The sequence below is a fragment of the Notamacropus eugenii genome, chromosome 7 (assembly GCF_028372415.1).
Source record: "Notamacropus eugenii isolate mMacEug1 chromosome 7, mMacEug1.pri_v2, whole genome shotgun sequence".
In the NCBI taxonomy this organism is placed as follows: domain Eukaryota; kingdom Metazoa; phylum Chordata; class Mammalia; order Diprotodontia; family Macropodidae; genus Notamacropus; species Notamacropus eugenii.
Window position 1 is genome coordinate 28,894,037 of NC_092878.1, and position 19,086 is coordinate 28,913,122.

At 38.6% G+C, this 19,086-nt stretch overlaps 1 protein-coding gene across 2 annotated transcripts in view; it reads left to right on the forward strand.

Moving 5' to 3' along the window:
* Positions 1-1,917: 1,917 nt before the first annotated feature.
* The window catches only part of SNAP23 (synaptosome associated protein 23), a 62,019-nt gene continuing 44,850 nt past the window's right edge, over positions 1,918-19,086 (forward strand). For both annotated transcript variants that reach the window (XM_072623572.1, XM_072623571.1), the window contains exon 1: positions 1,918-2,109. The gene's annotated coding sequence lies outside the window, so the exon portion shown is untranslated. The remainder of the gene's footprint in view (positions 2,110-19,086) is intronic.

Here is a 19,086-nt window from a genome sequence, read left to right on the forward strand (position 1 = left end):
AGTGAGAGAGGGCTGTGCAAAGTCACCAAAAAAATTGCCTTTTTGAGCTAAAGTCTTTCCCAGGTCTCAGTTTTACTGAGGCAATGTCCATTCAATGATTAAAGCTGGGTAAGAAATGAAGAAAAGAACAGCTTTTTCAACCTAGTCAAAAAATTACATATATATTTTTTATGTGCGTGTGCACGCGCGCACACACACACACACACAATCAGTTTAGAAATTAGGAAGCACATCTGGGAGGGAACTGAAGGTTAGTTGATCTAGGCCCTTCCCCAAAATGGAGGAAGCAGGAGGAGCTACATATTAGAAAGATACTGGTATGGTAGAGGGATATTCTAGGGTGAGGAAGCCTCAGTTGCTGAGAAAGGATTCAAGGTGAGATTTTAGTCAGGCCATGGTTTTTAAGTCTATTAAGTTAGAATCACAGCCAGGAGGAGAATAAAAGTTGATTTAAAAAAAAAAAACAACAGATAAATACTGCAATTTTTTTTAAAAATATCTTTGGGAAACAGACCTAATAATGGTATTGCTGAGTCAAAGGTATGCTGTTTCATAGTCCTTTGTTCCTAGTTCCAAATTACTCTCCAGAATGGTTGGATCAGTTCACAACTCCACCAACAGAGCTATTTAGTGTCCCAATTTTCCCACATCCCCATCTAATGTGTCATTTTCCTTTTCTGTCATATTAGTTTAGATTTGTTTTAATTTACATTTTTCTAATCAATAGTGATTTAGAGCATTTTTTTTATATGAATACCAATAGCTTTGTTTTCTTCCTCTGAAAACTGCCTGTTCATATCCTTTGGCCATTTATCATTTGGGGAATGCTTTGTATTCTTATAAACTTGACTTAGTTCTCTATGTATTTGAGAAATGAGTTCTTTATCAGAGAAAATTGCTCTAAAAATTTTTTTACTGTTATGATTACTATGTATTTCCTTCTATTCGTTTCCCCCATTTACCCTCTCTCTCTCTCCTTTCACTTTACCCACCCTCAAGTGTTTTACTTCTGACCACTGCCTCCCTCAATCCAATCTCCCTTCTATCAGCACCCCCTCTTCTTGTCTTATCTCCTTCCCTTCTACTACTCTGTAGGATAAGATAGATTTTTTATACCCCACTGGGTATGTATACTATTCCCCAGGTGAGAGTTTTGTTTTGTTTATTTTTCTGGGTGAGGGACACGTGGGCATGTTTCTAGGCAAAGAGCCAGTAAAGATGAAATTGAAAATAAGTGAGAGAGTGAGGATGAGAAAGGGGGCAGTCTGTTGAAGGAGATAGGATGGAATGGGATCACTTGAACAAGTGGAGAGGTTAGTCTTGGTAAGGAGTAACACCAAAGAGACTAGAGGCAGGGAGATAACCAGAAAACAATAGTCCAAGCATGAAGTGATAAATATGTAGCAGGGTGGGGTGGGAAATTGTGGAAATTGCTTTGCATATTACATTATTAATCGGATCACTTGTTATATATTATGCTGTATCACAGCATATATATGACAACATTATTTATCATATTGTAAAATACGTAATGTGTTTACTTAGAATCCTAAGAGCATTGATTCGCAGCTAGAAGAGTCCTCAGAGGTCACCTAGCTCAAGGTCACCTCACTTTACAATTCTGTATACAAGTTGCAACATAATTTCCTTCACTTCAGGGACTGGGTTGTTTTTGTTTTATCTTCAATCTCTTCAGCACAATGTCTGGCTCGCTAATTAAATACTTGTCGAATTGTTACCAAACCTAGATTTGTGGTTTTTTAGATCTCAGTTGCACCTACATCTGGTTTCACCAAACGCTGGGGAAAAAAGAAACAGAGCTACAGTAGCATGGGAATCCCACCTCTTCCAAAACAACCCAGAACTAATTGGCCAACTGCGAAGCAAGAAGGGTTAAACCTCCCTCTCCTGTACGCTGATTGGCTTGTAGCTCCAGGGGCGTGTTCTGGGCCGTATTGGGCGAAATGCGCAGGCGCCTGCTGGGGCCAGGGTAGGGGAATGTGGGGATTTCTGAGTACGCATGCGTCAGAGAGACCCAGCCCTGGTTCTTATCTTTGGCCAAGTCCGGGTTGTGGAGGATTGGTAGGGGAAGGACTGCGAAGTCTCAGGGTGAGTTGTGAGGGCCCCGGGGCCGGGCCGGGACCGGGGCAGCTGCCGGGCGAGGTTCTGGGCGAGGAGGAGCTGCGCGTGACTTCCAAAAAAATGGTGGAGAGGCGGCTGAGCGAAGAAAAATGAAGGGGGAGAGGCGCCGGCGCGGAGGGGGAGGGGGAAGAAAGACACGGGGGGAGGGGGAGGATACGGGGGGAGGGGAAGACACGGGGGGGAGGGGGAGGGCAGGGAAGTAGCGGGGGCGGGGAGCGTCTGTCCGTCCTCGTCTGTGCCTGGCCTGGGAGGAGGGTGTGACGGTGGGAACCCCTCTAGTGGGTAAGGGAAGCAGGAAAGGGGGTGTGTGTGTGGTGGGCATGGGGATGGGATATGTGTGTGCCCACCTTGTAGTGCAAGGATGCGCTCCTGGGCAGCGAGCGTGTGTAAGTGTGTGTGTATGGGTATGTGTGTGTATACACACACAGTGTGAAGATACACTCATGGGCAGTAGTAGTGTGCCCCCTTCTTAAGTGTGTGTGTATGGGTATGTGTGTGTATACACACACAGTGTGAAGATACACTCATGGGCAGTAGTAGTGTGCCCCCTTCTTAAGTGTGTGTGTATGGGTATGTGTGTGTATACACACACAGTGTGAAGATACACTCACAGGCAGTGAGTGTATGTGTGTATATGTAGTTAAGTGTGTGTATATGTAGGTATGTGTATGTGTGTACACACAGTGTGAAGATACACTCATGGGCAGTAGTAGTGTGCCCCCTTCTTAAGTGTGTGTATATGTAGGTATGTGTGTGTATACACAAACAGTGTGAAGATACACTCATAGGCAATAGTATATATCGATATTAAGAACCACACTTGTTCAGATTAAGAGAGAGTCCAGAGAAACCCGAGAATGCTCCTTAGAAGACTGATAGCTTTGATGCCATCTTACAAAGAGAGAAGAGTGGGAGATAGCTTCCTAAATTCAGGGATGGGGGGTGGGATGAGGATGTTTAAAGCTTCCCTTCCCTCTTCTTGCTCCTTGGTCCTTCCCTTCAAGGCCATTAGTTACTGTAACTTTTAAATAGACAAGTTGGAAAGGGAAGGGTGGTTCTTAGAGAAAGTTGGAAGAAAACACAAGTTGGTCCATAGAGAAGTAGTCGTTTTCCCTCTGCCCCTCATCTCATCAAGATGTAATTAATGACTGGGGGAGGGGAAGGATGTAGTTACTGAGCAGTGGGGAGCCATGTGATGAATGCACTTTGAGCTTTTTAGAAATAAGGTATTGCAAGTATTAACAGAGACATCATTCTGTGTATCTAAAACTGATCTTTAGCCTCTATGGTGAGGCCCATCCAGTATGACGTGGTTACTGTCACACTAGGAGTAAAAATAGGATGTACCATTCTGGTCCATACTAGAAAATGCCTAATGAATTTTAAATCTGGGTATCATTATCCATAGTTTCCTGGGAAGTCTTAGTATTGCAATTATATTTTATGACCTAATATATTAATTTAAAATTTTCTCTAGTCCTGTCACTACCTAAGCCAAAAATTTGCCTAAGGTGTACAGTGTTTATGAAATATTCTTCATCATTAAGTACTGTCAAAGCATATGGGATTACATATGCTTTATAATCCTTATTTTATATAAAAAAGCAGCAAATATTAGGACAAATGTAGTTGCCCCTTTTCCAAGCACCAGAACATAATTAAAGTAATCATAAATTACAGCCCTGTAGCGTATGCATCTATCAGCTCTAGTAGTTCTCTTTAAGCAGTTTGCGACATGTGGTCACTTGCTGGTTCCTATGATTGTCATTCTTGTCAGTGTACTTTTGGATTCAAAGTGACTTTTGTTATTTTACTTCCTGATAATATTGTACCACTTCTTCTTCCCTGACCCTGGTATGCAGCTTTACATAAACATTTGTGGGACTTTCCGCTTTTTGTAGATAACTACTGTTACAGCATATTAATGTTCTTGTTTCTTTCATTTCAGTTACCTTAAGAACAATAACACCCCTCCTATTTAACCAAGAAGAAAAAAAAGGCCTGGGCAGCCAAAATGATGTGACAGATCCCATGTGCTCAAATTGACTCCCTTAAGGACCAAACATCAACAGAAGTAGCTATTCTGTTCAGCACAGTTTTAATGGATTGCTATTTGGTTTCCCAGGTCATAGTAAATTAGAGGGGGAAAGGTGGAGTTCATACCTAAGGGATAGTATTGGAAGGAAAAGTATACTGGAACATGCAAGATAAGGCATGTAATAGTATATGGGGCCATTTAGTATAGGGTTAAATAGCCCTATATACTTCAGTGGTACTGAGGACATCAGTATTTATTATTGTAGAATATAATAATTTATAATTTAATCCTGAATCATAAAGATTAAATTATTTTTCATGTCCTTTGCTTAAGAAGGCTGTAACTTGTATAAAATAGTTTCCAAAAAGTTTTCATCATAAAGTTGATTTAAAAAAATATTGACACTTCAACAGCATTTATCAAGCATCTGCTTTGTGCAAAACACAGAAATACAGAGATGAAAATGACACTGTTCCTGCCCTCAAGAAGTTTACATTCTGAGGGGAATAGGATATGACATAAATGCAGATAAATATAGTTCAAGGTAGAGAATTATTGAGGGCAAAGAAAGATGCAGGCAAAATACTCTAGCATTACTGGAGGAGGAATAGAAAACTACTTTTAAGCCAGAAGAACAAGGAAGGCTATACCTGAATTGTACCTGTAAGCAAGAAAATTCTAAAAAGTGGAGGTGAGGAAGGCTTGTATACTAGGAATAGAAAATGACCTGGCTAAATGCACGGAGAGAGGAGATGTCAAGTTGAGGAATTCTGTACTGTTAAATCCACTTACTTTTCTTAGTTTTATTCTTCACCTATCTGTAGCATTTGAGGATTTTGATTACCTCTTTTTCCCTGAATACTCTGATGCCTGGGACGTTATGACCAGGAATCTTCCTGACACTGCTGTTTCTTGTCTCTTTTCTAGAAGTCTGACTGCTCTTTCCCAGTCATCCCTGATGAATCATCATCTGTGGTCTGCCCACTCTATGTGCGTGTCTTCTAGAACTTGCTGCTGGACCTCCTTTTTTCCTTACTCTACACTCTTTCCCTTTGTGATCTCATTAACTCCTACATATTCCCTTTCAATCACATGACTTCAGGTCTCTTCTCCAGCTAACTGCTGGACATCTCCACCTCCGTGTCCCGAGGCTTCTCAAACTCAGTGTGCCCAGAAGGTTGGTGAAGTTCATGATTTCCCCTCCTGTGCTCTGCATTAGAGCTGGAGTAGCCTCCTTGTTCCTCATGCCTGACTTTCTGTCTCCTTGGCACAAGCTGTGTCCTGTGCTTGTCTTGTTTGTCTTCTTTACCTCTGTCTCTTGGAACCCCTAGGCCCTCACTTACGTCTCAGCTCAGGTGCCATGTCCTGAATGAGGTCCTTCCTGATATCTACTTTCCATCCCTCCCTCCCTTAAAATAAAAATTTATTTTGCATTTACTTTGTATGTATTTCATGTTTGTTTAACTGTGTAGGTATTGTTTCCGTCTAGTAGAATGTCAGTTCCTTGACTGCAGAGACTATTTCAGTTTTGTCCATCTCTGGCATATAGAAGGTGCTTAATAAATACTTGTTCGATTGATTGACAGAAAATACTTCCTCAAAGTACTTTGTTTGGACAAAGTTATGTAATTTAGCAACTCTCTGATTTCCAAACCATGCCAATAATTTAGGATTTGGCTTTATTTTACTTTTTCAGTAGATGATTTTTTGCTTTAGAATGCCATCTTTCAAAGATCTTCTTGGAGATAGTATTTTGTTAAATGCATCAAAGACTGAGGTACGCACTGGATAGAACTTAAATTTTCTTCTTAGACAATCATAAATATAGTAAAATCCTTTACTTAAAGGATAGGACATATATGCAAATATGTAACAAGCTTTAGTAAGAAAAAAAGGGAGTACTTGCTTACTAATTGCTCTAAAAACCTAGTGTTCTGTTTAGCAAAATCATCTATATCTGTTTTCTATGTTTTGGGTAAATGATTAAATAAATATTTTCTGCAGAAACAAGATTTAAAAAAATGTTTTTGGTTGTTAAACTTATGAAACATTTTTTTTTCTGTAGAAAATATTTTCCAGTTATGTGATCTTGGTCAAGTCTTTTTTGAAACTTAGTCTTCTGATCTGTAAAATACTGCAAATATTATTTTCATCTACTTTCCAGGTTTATTGTGAGGAAAATGTGTTGCAAAAGATAAAATACTAGCTGTAAGTGATTGTATATTTTTCTTATATTACTGGCAGATAAGAGATCTGAAGTCAGTCCAAGTTTTTCTAAGTGCAGAATTTATTTATATGTAAGGTTATTGAATCATATTCTGCTTCAGCTGTAAATTTTGAGAAGAGTTGAGTAGAAGGGGCTGGCCTCATGTATTTTGAGTTTGGAATAGTTAAATCAGCTAATTTTGAAAACTAGAAGTAGATTCTTGTTTGAGGAAGCATGCCTGTAGTAGTCACAAGCCACAATTCCTTATTTATTCTTTGTGCAGTGGTTTTTGTTTTTTATTTTGGGGGGGGGCGGGGGATGAGGAGAAAAGGTACTCTATGTCTGAGGGAAAAAGTTTATCATCTTTTCCATTCACTTTCAGCCTTTTACTTTCTCACTTTGTAGATTCAAGTTGCACTGTCACTACTGAAAGATTAGTACAGAAATTCCTAGTCTTTCAGGAGCTGAACTAGATAATTTTAACTTGGATTGATTTTTTTTTGACAAACTTTTATCCTGCTGAAAATTCTGTGTAGTTTTTGTTTTAAAAAATTTTTGTTGTGTTGGCTTAGAAAAGTATTTGGAGGAAAGTATTTGCTCCCTAATAAATCTCAAAATGAAAAATATTCTTCCCCAAACACTACTTTCTAATCCAAGGACACCACAATTTTTAGTATTGTTAGGATAAATTTTATAGCACTTTGTTGAATATTGAAATCGTCAGTTTGTGTCTTCCCTGTGCTGTACCCCCCTTTGGTCATATTAGGGAGACTTTGAGAGTATTTGTGGTTGACATATTTGTTACCTTGTGGACAATCTAGCAGTGAGCTTCTGCTAACTTAGCCAGGCTGGTCCTTGGGTGACATACACAGTCTCTTATGAGACCCACAGTTGAAGCTTTCACATGATGTCTGCTTTTCTCCCTTCTTAATCTTGCTTCCTTTGTGGAACAGTTGCCGTGGTGTAGTGGAAAGAGTTCTGGATCTGGAGTCAGAGGACCAGGGTTCAAATTCTTGCACTTCTACCACCAGTGTGGCCTTAAGCACATTAATTACCCTTCCTGGCCTCAGTTTCCTCAACTTTAATATGGAGGGTTGGACTTGATGGCCTCTAAGATCTCTTCCAGTTCAAAATTTATGATCCTATTACTTGGTATCTCATTGGACATGAGAGATGAGAGAGAGAAGGGTCAAAGAGCCAAATTACTGCATGTAGATGACCAGAGGTTTTGTTGTATGGCTTCCAGAAATAGAAAGATCTTTGGGGTTAAGATAAACTCAGCTCTGAATGTGTGTACTGGAGGGAGATTCAGGTAAAGATGTCTTTGGGCAGTTGGAATTGCAGATCTACAGCTCTAGAAGGAGGTCATGTCTGGAATTATAAACTTGGGAGTCTTTCCTGTGTGAGAGAATGACATTGCTAAAGGGGAAGGAATAGGAAAAAAACCAAAGAAACTAAGGACAAAATATTGGAGCATGGGCACACTTGATATTTTCTGTAGGTTTCTGTGACATTCTTATATTGTGGCTCTTCTACCTGTCAGACTGCTCCTTCTCAGTCTCCTTTGCTGGATCTTCCTCCAGGTCCTTCTTACAACCTGGATGTTCCCCAAAACCTTGTCTTGGGCCCTCTTCTCTTTCCCTTCTATACCTTGGGCAACTAGGTGGTGCGGTGGGTAGAGCACCAGTGCAGGAGTCAGGAGGACCTGGGTTCAAATCTCACCTCAGACACTGGACACTCACTAGCTGTGTGACCTTGGGCAAGTCACTTAACCCCAATTGCCTCATCCTGGGTCACATCTCCAGTCATCCTGATGAATATCTGGTCACTGGGTTCAGATGACTCTGGAGGAGAAGTGAGGCTGGTGACCTGCACAGCCCTCCCTCACTCAAAACAAAGTCAAGTGCAAGTCATGTCATTATTTCTCTGATGGCATGGTCTTCTTTGGCAATGAAGGATGAACACACACACTTATACCTTGCTGATCTCATCAGCTCCCATGGGTTCAATTATCATCTCTATGCTGATGAATCTTAGATCTACTTCTCTAGTCCTGGTCTTTCTCCTAACCTCCAGAAATTGCATCTTCACCTTCCTGTTGGTCGTCTCAAACTGGACATTCTGTAATCATCTTAAACTGAGCATGCCCAGAACTGAACTCATTATTTTCTCCTGCTGCACCCCTCAGCTCCAAGCCCTCTCATTTTCCTATCTTTCCTATTACTGTGGAGGGCACTACCATCCTCTTAGTCATCCAGGCTTACAACTTAGGTATCAACTTTGAGTCCTCACTGTTGCTCACTTCCATGTTACTTCCATGCCTGTCCATTTTACCTTGGCAACATCTTTGGAATATGCCCTCTTCTCCTCTGACACTGTCACAACCCTGGTGCAGGGCCTCATCACCTTATGACTGAACTATTGCCGTAACCTGCTGGTCGGTCTCACTGCCCCAAGTCTCTCCCCAATCAAGTTCATTCTTTTTTTTTTTTTTTAATGTATCTTATTTTTAACTTAAGGAATAAAACAAGCATTTCTATAACATAGTATAATAAAAAAAAGATTGTACATGAAACTGCAAATCTACCATGCACAACTTTCCTTTTAAACATACAACAAAGTATCATGTACATTTCTTTACCCCATCCCAGTACATTCTTAATTCAGTTGTTAAAGTGATTTTCCTAAATTACAGGTGGGTCTGACCATGTCACCACTCACTCGGTAAACTCCAGTGACTTTCTGTTACTTCCAGGACCAAGTATAAAACTCTCTATTTGACTTCTAAAGCCCTTCCTAGCCTGGCACTTTTTCAGTCTTGTTATCTTACCCCCTCCCATGTAATTTGTTATCCAATGACACCGGCCTCCTTGAACAAGAAACTCCCATCTTATGACTATGGGCATTTTCATCTGCTGTCTCCCTCATTTCTAGAATTCTCTGCCTCATTTCTTCCTCTTGAGTTTCCTTCAGGTCTCAGCTAAAACACCATCTTCAACAAGAACTTCTACCTTCCTTCTACCCCTTAACACCTGTCCCTAATATATCCTGTATATATCTTGCATATGATCACTTTCATGTTTTCTCACCCATCAGACTGGGAGCAAGGATTATCTCTTTTGTTGTTATTCTCAGTGTTACAGTGGCTGGAACATAATGGGTGCTTAATAAATGCTAACTTACTGACATGACTCTTACCTTAAGAGGTCAGTGCAGGAGAGAGACAGAGAAGGAAATCATTATCTCACAATAAAATTGAAAATTAACTGATACATATGATATTAAGCCTAGGATCTCTTGTCAGCACTTACTTTTTATGGTCACAGACTGACATCAGTCAATTAATAGGCATTTATAGATTTCTTATGTCAGGTGCTGGGCAAATGGAAGATGGAAAAAGTGAAAATAGCCCCTGCCCTCAAGAAGCTTTCAGAAGCAAACTGTATATACATAGATACCTATGAGATGAATATAGATCTGACACTAACTCCTCCTTCTCCCCTACCACCACCTCCTCCTCCAGTGTTCCACCTCCCAAAGGTTCATTTTTCCCTCTGGGTTTACTGGCCACATCTCTTTCTCAAAGATGAAGCCTCAAACCCAATTCACTCTGGAGCTCATAGACTGGCCAACAGGTCCCCATACACCTAGCTCAGAGTGGATTTAAATACTAAATAGTAATTGCTTCTCTTTTACCCAGGAGCCCTGAGGGTCTTCTCCTCCCAGTTTAATCTTTTTTTTTTTTTTTTGATCAAATGGAACATCCCTTGAGCAACTACTTAAAGAAGCCTATTCACTGAATGGGTGTATCTCACTCAAAATGAGAATGCTATAAAACCTTAGCCTAAAAGGGCCAGGGTCTCCCCTTGCATCCTGGGCCATCTCCAGTCATCCTGATGAATATAAGACCACTGGACCCAGTGGTTCTGGAGAAGAAAGTGAGGCTGGTGACTTTGCACTGCCCTCCCTCACTCAAATCAAAGCCAACTGCAAGTCATGTCATCATCTTGATGTCATGGTCCTCTTTGAGAAGGAAGGCCAAACACAACAGTGACAACTTCAAGTGATTTGGAGCACTCCTGTAATGGTTAATGCTTGTCGTAGTTTCTGTTGAGGGCTCTCTGTTGACCCCTTATCCACTGAGGAAATCACAGAATTTCAGAATTTGGAAGTAAGATGGCACCTTAACAGCTGTCTTGTTCTGACTCCTAATTGAAAAGAAGCTTCATATACTCAACAGATCCATGCTGTTTGAAAGCCTCCTGAGAAGGAAACCACCAATTCCACTTCTACACATCTCCAATAGTTGGGAAGGGTTTCCATCAAGTCCAAGTTTGCTTCTTTGCAACCTCTATCTGTTTCTGGTTTTTTCCTCCAAAGTCCCAAATTTCAGCTCTGGTTCTTTGACCACCAATCCAGTACTTACCACTGTGCTGAGCTACTGAGGCTGGTGCCACTGTTCCTGTGAGGTAGTATCCTAGTGTCCCCTTGAATTCCCTCCTGCTGTCTCCCATTTCTTTTCCCCAGATATTAGAGTAGAATACTGTTTAGAACCTATTATGTCCATCCTTTTGTATTGCAGCTGCTAAGCAAAGAGTGATTTAATGATTTTTTTGGCCACTTTTTTCATATTTTAGCTATTTTTATCTTGTTTTTCTCAATGTGTTGCAGAAGAGGTTATTGGACCTGATTAATCCCGCCATCTTCCCAGAAGTCAGTTTCATTACCTTATAATCATACTGCCAATATTTAAATGCCTAATTGAATATTATCAAATGTTAACATTTTAAAATCTATGGAACCGACGAAGGGGAGAGATTAATAGTGACTAATGTTGTTATAGGTAGAACTCTAGAAGACAGAATTTGAGATGGACTATGAAGGATTTATTAGGATTTGATTTGGAACCATATAAGGAACTGAATGAAATAAGATACACTTTGTGTAAGGTGATGATACTGTTGTTCTTCTTGGAATGGATATATGCTTTGCGTGTTTTCAGTAGCGCCCTTAAATCTAGCAGTACATATTACAAGATGACTCAGCCATTTGTAGTGTGCAATTTATAGCGATGGGACTGAGTTCGTTTTTTGTGGAAAGCTAATTGGGTCACATGTACTTATTACGTTATAGTGTTAATGACTTAAATCTCAGCCATTTAGCCCGAATATGAAATATTATAAGAAGAGGCCACATGATATATTGAAAGAATGTTACTGGGAATTGGCAGACCACCGTGGACCCCCCAGTGCTTACTATGTTTAAGGCACTAGCATAGAGATGTTGACAATCCCTGCCCCTCAAGAATTCTGCATGTTAAATTGTTATATAACAATCAATAAATGTAGCAATAGACTGATGCCTCTGTCAGTGAAAAGAAAGTTCCAATGACATGTTGTGTCTAACTTGTTTACTTAGCAGTCATAGAATTGTTTAGGATGCGTTTTACTTACCCTGCTTTGTCTTGGTTGTGTATTCTCTCCCTTTTGTCTCTTCTTCTAGGTGAGTGGCCCGCTAGATTATAAAATCTCTTGGTTAATACTGGGGAAGCTGTGCATCTTGGTACAGTGGTTAAAGCCATTGACCTGGAGTCAGCCCTGGGTTTGAATCCATCCTCATATACTTTCTAGCTTTTCCTTGAAAAGCTTAACTTTTCTGAGCCTCTTTGCTACAATGGGGATGATGATAATAAATAGCACCTATGCTTCTGGATTGTTTGGAGGGTCAACTTTGAAAGCCTGAAAGTTCTGAATAAATGTTAATGATAATCATCATCATCCTCATCTTTCATGCTAAGGGCTAATAATTATCCAGTGATGATTAACATATTGGTATCTGCTCTTAATATGATTAGCTAAGAACTCCAAGAGATGATGGAATTTCCATTGATAAGGAATGTAAAATGAGTACTATGTAGATGAATAACTTAAATGATTTTTGAAATAATTTTTGAAACATTAAAAAACAATTTAAAACAATTCTACCTTTTGAATTTTATTGTCTTGTAGCCAGTTGCTAAAAATGACTAAAACAACTTTCTAAAATTAGAATTTTCACATATCTCTTTTTCTTATGAAGAGAATATTTCTTTGTCATTTTAAAAATGTAGAATTGCTGTCATCACACAGTTCCAATTTCATTGCTGCAAACTAGTGTTCTCGATTTGACAAAAAGCACTAAATAATGTTCATCTAAGTACAGGTGCACAATTTAGGAATTCAAATGCTTAGCCTATAACTTATTTTACTTCAAAACTTGACTTCAAGCTGTAATAGAAAGTAGAGGACTTGTATTCTGAAATGCCCCTCTGCATAGGAAAAGCTTCAAAATAAATATTTTTTCCTATTCTTACTTGTTCTTTTTCTTCTGAGTAATATGCCTCATTCTTTAACTGTGTTAAACTGTTTCTTTAACTGTTATTAGTTACTGTACCTCTCCAGCATATTTCCTTTAAAATTCAAAAATATCAACTATTACTTGTCTATGTATGAGTAAATTATATTTTCTAAAATAAGGGGGAAGAGGAAAGGAACAAGGATTTTTCCTCAAGAAGCTTTTTTTTTTTTTAAATTTATTTTTAGTTTTCAGTATTTGCTTTTATCAGATTTTACGTTCTCAATTTCTTCCCCCCCACTCTTCCCTTCCCAAGATGGCATGCAGTCTGAGATAGGCTATACATGTATGATCATATTAAACATATTTCTGTATTAGTTATGTTGTGAAAGAAGAATCAGAACAAAAGGGACAAACCAGGAGAAAGAAAAAAACCACAAAAGAAAGAGAAAATGGTATGTTTCTATCTGCATTCAGACTCCGAAGTTCTTTCTCTGGATGTGGAGAGTATTTACCATCAGGAGTCTTTTGAAACTGCCTTAGATCATTGCATCGCTCAGAAGAAATGTCTAACAAAGCCAGGCATCACACAGTGTTGCTGTTACTGCGTACGGAGTTTTCCTGGATTTGCTTACTTGACTCAGCATGTTAGTCTAAGTCCAGGTTTTTCTGAAATCTTCTGCTCATCATTTCTTATAGCACAGAAGTATTTCATTACATTCATACATCATAACTTATTCAGCCATTTCCCAATTGCTGGACATCCCCTCAGTTTCCAATTCTTTACCACTACCAAAGGAGCTGTTAGAAACATTTTTTTTTTTATATGTGGGTCTTTTTCCCTTTTTTATGATCTCTTTGGGATATAGACTTGGTAGTGGTAGTGCTGGAAAGGGTATGCACAGTTTTATAGCTCTTTTGGCATAGAGGAACAAGCATTTTTTAAGTGTCTGCTATGTGCCTGGGCACCGTGCTAAACACTTTACAAATATTTCATTTTATCCTCACAAGTAGCCCTGGGATGTAGGTACCATTAATATCCTTATTTTACATTTGAGGAAGCTGAGGCAGATTGGTTAATTGACTTGTTCAGAGTCACACATTTAGTAAGTATCTGAGGTCAGATTTGGTCTCAGAAAATTTTTTGACTCCAAGCCAAATACTCTATCTACAATGCTACCTGATTGTCCCAGCACACTTCAGTGCTGAGCTTAGATTTATTATTTGAAGTTATGCCAGTAGTCCCCTCTGAAAAATTCTGGTTTGTGATGATTTTTTTAAATAAATAATTTTATTTTAAAGAATTTCATTTTCAATTCCAAATTCTCTCCTGCCCCTTCCCCCACTCATTAAGAAGGCAAGAAGTGTGGTGATCATATTTGGTTGCTAAGTCTGGTCTCTGATTTTCTAGGGCTGGCAGTTTTTGAGGAAGAACAGATGTGAAACACTTGCGTGAAATACAACTGTTCATGCTTTTGTATGGTTTCTTTTTTTTGTGGGAAGTTACTTATGGGAGGAGAGGCATTCATGGATAAGGAGCTGAGATGAGAGGTGGTCATCTAGTCCCCTGGTGGCATATTCTAAAAAGAAACAGGGGCCACTAAACCATGGGTCACTGGCAGGTGCATTTGGTTTAGAAAACCACATATTAACATTACTGATATTTGATCATATTTTTATTTTAAATATTTCACGATTTATTTTAATCTCATTTAGGCCCCACTGGGCCTATACTTTGACATCCCTGATCTAATCCAATCCAGTTTTATAGTTAAGGAACCCAAAGAGGTTAAGTGATTTTTTCAGGGTCATTCAGGCAGTGGGAGGCAAAATGGAGATTCAGAATCAAGTACTCTGACTCCAAATCCAACAGCCTTTCTGTTGTACAACATTTGAATAGTGACTGTGTTAAAATAAAATGTAATTAAAAAGAGAAATATGACTGTTCTCTAGAATTTTATTCTTGGTTTTGTTAGTTTTGCCTTTACAACTAGTGACCATATTTTCTGAACCAAAAAATCAGGACACATAGTCTCTCTATGCCATTTGTCTCTAATTGTAAAAAAGGAAGTGAAGTGAAATCTTAGCACAGGGAGAACTGGGATCCGCTGCAGCTGCAGCTTCCTTCTGTCCAGGGGCTGTCCTTCACGTGTGATTTTGGTTAGCTTTTTACAGTCTGTCGAGTTTTACAATCTGTTAAGGGTTCTAGAGGTCACATGGTAAAGAACAATGAGGTAAAACATCAGAAAGAGCAGTGCTAAAGGAGATTTGGCTGAGTTATTTTGTGAATGGACTTTTAACTCAAGAATGCTTAGGTAACAAAACATTTTTTAAGGCTGAAAAGGTCTAGTCTCTCCAAGTGATGGACTGCATAACTGTCATCTGGTAATCAATCTGGCTGACTTGGCAAGCAAGTGTTATCACCACATTGGTTACAAGATGATGATTTTTTCAGTCATATCAGCTCCCCAGGACTATCTGTCTACCCAGTTGTGGAGAGATTGAGGATATATACCTTGTGAGGAGAGTACTTATATTGACAAAATCACCAATCTCTTCTATACTAAATGGTGCCGCACAGAGCAAGTACTTAGTTCAACCAATATTTATTAACTATCCCTGTATTTTTAGTGACCATAACATATTCTGGATTTTCTAGAACAGTCCTGATTCCAGTAAGATAAACTGTACTTCTAACAAGTATGTAAGCATAATAAAAACCTCCTTTTTTAGTAAACTGGAAAATATTAAGAAATGGTATTTTCCTCTGAAACTCATTCAGGACTGCTACCACCATCCTCCCTTCTGCCTTTCTGTATTATATCAGTTCTTCCAGGGGTCAGGAAGACAATACTTGCTCTTCCTGTTTCAAATCAGCCTTCCCCTCTTGAAACTCTTACTAAATTCCTGCCCCTGAGCAATTGTCTTTTCCATTTCCTGGCCCCTTTGTAGAATTGACATGATGGATACGTCCTGAATTCAGTGAGTGAATAAAACTCAGATTTGGCTGTTTAGCTGCACTCATTTTTTTTCTCTGTTCTTCTTAATCAGTTGTCTCTAGAACAATAATCTTTCAGAATGTAGAGCTAAGCATTGGACCTGTGATTTCTTTGGCATAAGGAACTCTCAGGTGAGGAAATAGCTTCCACCAATGCAGCTTGGTACCTCTTCTGCAGCTGCTGTCCCTGGAATGTTGTCCAGATCACTGAGAGGTTTGGACTTGCCTAGGGTTTTGCAACCAATGTGTGTCAGAAGTGGGACTTGAATCCAGGGCTTTTTGTCTTTGAGGCAGGCTCTCTATCCACTATGTCAAGCTAATAATATAAAAAATATTTAAATATTCAGTAATAACTGATCATTGATAACCAAATCCATTTTAAGCTGTGAGGTCAGCAGCTATGCAGGGACATTGAAAAAAGTTCGTCTCATTAGTTTACATACTGTGCTTACACAGTCATAATGCATCTATGATGTTTCCTAATTAAATCTGAGAAGGATAATTCAAATTTGATTTAGAGGGTTGTATTAAATTAAGTTAAAAATTAGTTACTAGATTACTAAACAGAAGCAGCAGAAAACAACACAGATTTTGGAGGGATTTATTCCTAAGAATTTGCTTGTTACCTGACCAGTGTTCAAAAGAACACAAAGCAAAATATCTCTCTAAGGCAGGGACAAAGAATCCATAGGTAGATTTCAGTGGGTTTGTGAACTTGGATGGGGAAAAAATCCTCAAAAACCTTTTCAGTATAATTGATTTGCATTGTATATACATTTTATTTATATTAATTTTATTTTATTCATTTAAAAACATTCTTCTGAGAAGGGGTCCATAGGTTTCATCAGAAGAGTTCATGATGTAACTAAGGTTAATATCTCTATTGTTTTTTAAACATTTTAAATTAAATTTTATTTTTTTCAACAAGCAAAACCTTTTTCTCTTTCCTCCTCCTCCACATTGAGAACAAAAGAAAAACAAAACCCTTGTAACAAATGCAGAAAGCAGATTTCTGTGTTGACCATGTTCAAAAGAAAAGCTCTGTGTATACACATATATAACCATTCTGTATATGTACACCTACACGTGTGCATACAAGCACATATGCACATATGTGTGTCTCATTCTTTACTCTACGTCTTTCCTCTCTATCAGGATGTGGATAGTACGTTTCATCATTAGTTCTCTGGAATGACTTATGCTGATGAGTTATGTAACTTCTAAGTTGTTCGTTTTTACAATATTCTTGTCATTGAATAATTTTTTTTCCTGGTTCTGTTCACTTCTGTCTCCATCAGCTCATGCAGGTTTTCCCAGGTTCCTCTGAATCTATTCCTTTCATTATTTCTTACACAATAGTGTTCATCACATTTATATATCACATAATTTGTTTATCCATTCGTATATTGATGGGTTACCCCTTCTGATTCCAATTCTTTGCCAGCTCAAAAAGAGCTATAAATATTTCTGTTTATTCTTAGTGAGAGTTTATTTTGCTTAGGATCAATTCCTCCCTTAAGGTGCTTTCCAATTTCCCCTTCTCCCTTTTCTTTCCTAATTCCTTGTTGAATGAAATGTAATACCTCTATCCTAATGGTTAAATTTTTAGAATTTGTAAGTCAGCTTATCATCTTGGTTTATAGACTTTTTCTTTTCTTTAAGAAGAGTATTTTTAGGTAGTCTAATTTAATAAAACCTTTGACATTCCACTAAGAGGAAGAAGCTAGTTTCCTGCTATGTTAACAACAGCTATATTTGACCTCAGCATAGTCTCTTTTTGTTGCTAAGACATTTTTTCTTTGCTGTTGGTTGTACCCCAAATTGAGATATCTTTTCTTTAGTATACAGGAGAACAATAGAATATCAGTCACAGTAAGAAAATATTCTCTTAATCAGGGACAAATTAAGCACTCTGGATAGCCTTGCTAATTTTATATAATCTCAATTAATAAAAATGTAAATTAAAATATTTTGAAAGGAATACATTTTTATTCAGATAAGGTAAGTATTAAGATGTAAAGTGAGGTAACTAAATGCAAACATTCTAGTTCAAAATTGTCCTTTGTTCTCAAAGAGGACCATGACATCAAGATGATGACATGACTTGCAGTTGACTTTGATTTGAGTGAGGGAGGGCTGTGCAAGGTCGCCAACCTCACTTTCTTCTCCTGAGCCATCTTGGTCCTGTGGCCTGATATTCATCAGGATGACTGGAGATGGCCCAGGATGCAATGGGAGGACCTGGTGCTTTTAGGCTGAGATCTTAATCACATTCTCACTTTGAGTGAGATGCACCCATTCAGTGAATTCAATGAATTTAAGTAGTTGCTCAAGGGATGACCCATTTAATAAAAAAAAAAAAATCAAACTGGGAGGAGAAGACCTTCAGGGTTCCTAGGTAAAAGAGAAACAATTACTATTTAGTATTTAAATCTACTCCGAGGTATGTGGGTGGGGACCTGTTGGCCAGTCTGTGAGCTCCAGAGTGAGTTGGGTTTGAGGCTTCATCTTTGAGCAAGAGATGTAGCCAGTAAACCCGGAGGAAAAAGGGCAGCTTTTGGGCGTGGAATGGAGGAAGAGGGGGAGAGGAGGAGGAAGAAGAGAGCTGCTACTCATTCACCGGTTGTGTTTGTCCTTTGTTCTTGAAGAGGACCATGACATCAAGATGATGACATGACTTGGAGTTGACTTTGATTTGAGTGAGGGAGGGCTGTGCAGGGTCACCAACCTCACTTTGCTCTCCTGAGTCATCTGGATCCAGTGGCCTGATATTCATCAGGATGGCTGGAGATGGCCCAGGAGTTAAAAATAAGATGGTACAAATGTATCACAAAACTTTATAGCAGTGGTCTCTAAATTTTTTTGAATATGTACTCCATCAATAAAAACATTTTGATCCCATGTCCTCAGTATGTGTATCTGTAAATTATAAACGTATTATGTATTATATACTATACTATGTACAGTATATATGTGTGTGTTATATATTATAAAAATGAAAATCAAAGGGTAAGATATAGATGAAATAGCATTTTAAAAGTTTAATGGTACAAAAACATTTGTTCACACTAAAATAGTTTTTTGGTAAAGTGATTGAATATGTTTTATTATTTTTGAAATTTTGATTTTAATACTTTCTTATATAGCAATTTAAAGGTCTTAGAATCTAAGTTCATTTCATTTTGATACTTGGTTTTAGTGGTTGTCATAGCTGAAAAAGACACCTCAGAAAGATACAGAGACCCAAATAGGAGAAGTGCTCTAAGCACAAGATCAGTGCCAGTTTTGTAGCCTTACTTCAAGGTGACAGCAAATAAGGTACTCCCAGAAGACTTCTCATTTCCAGGTCCCTGCTCTGTGTCCTTGAAA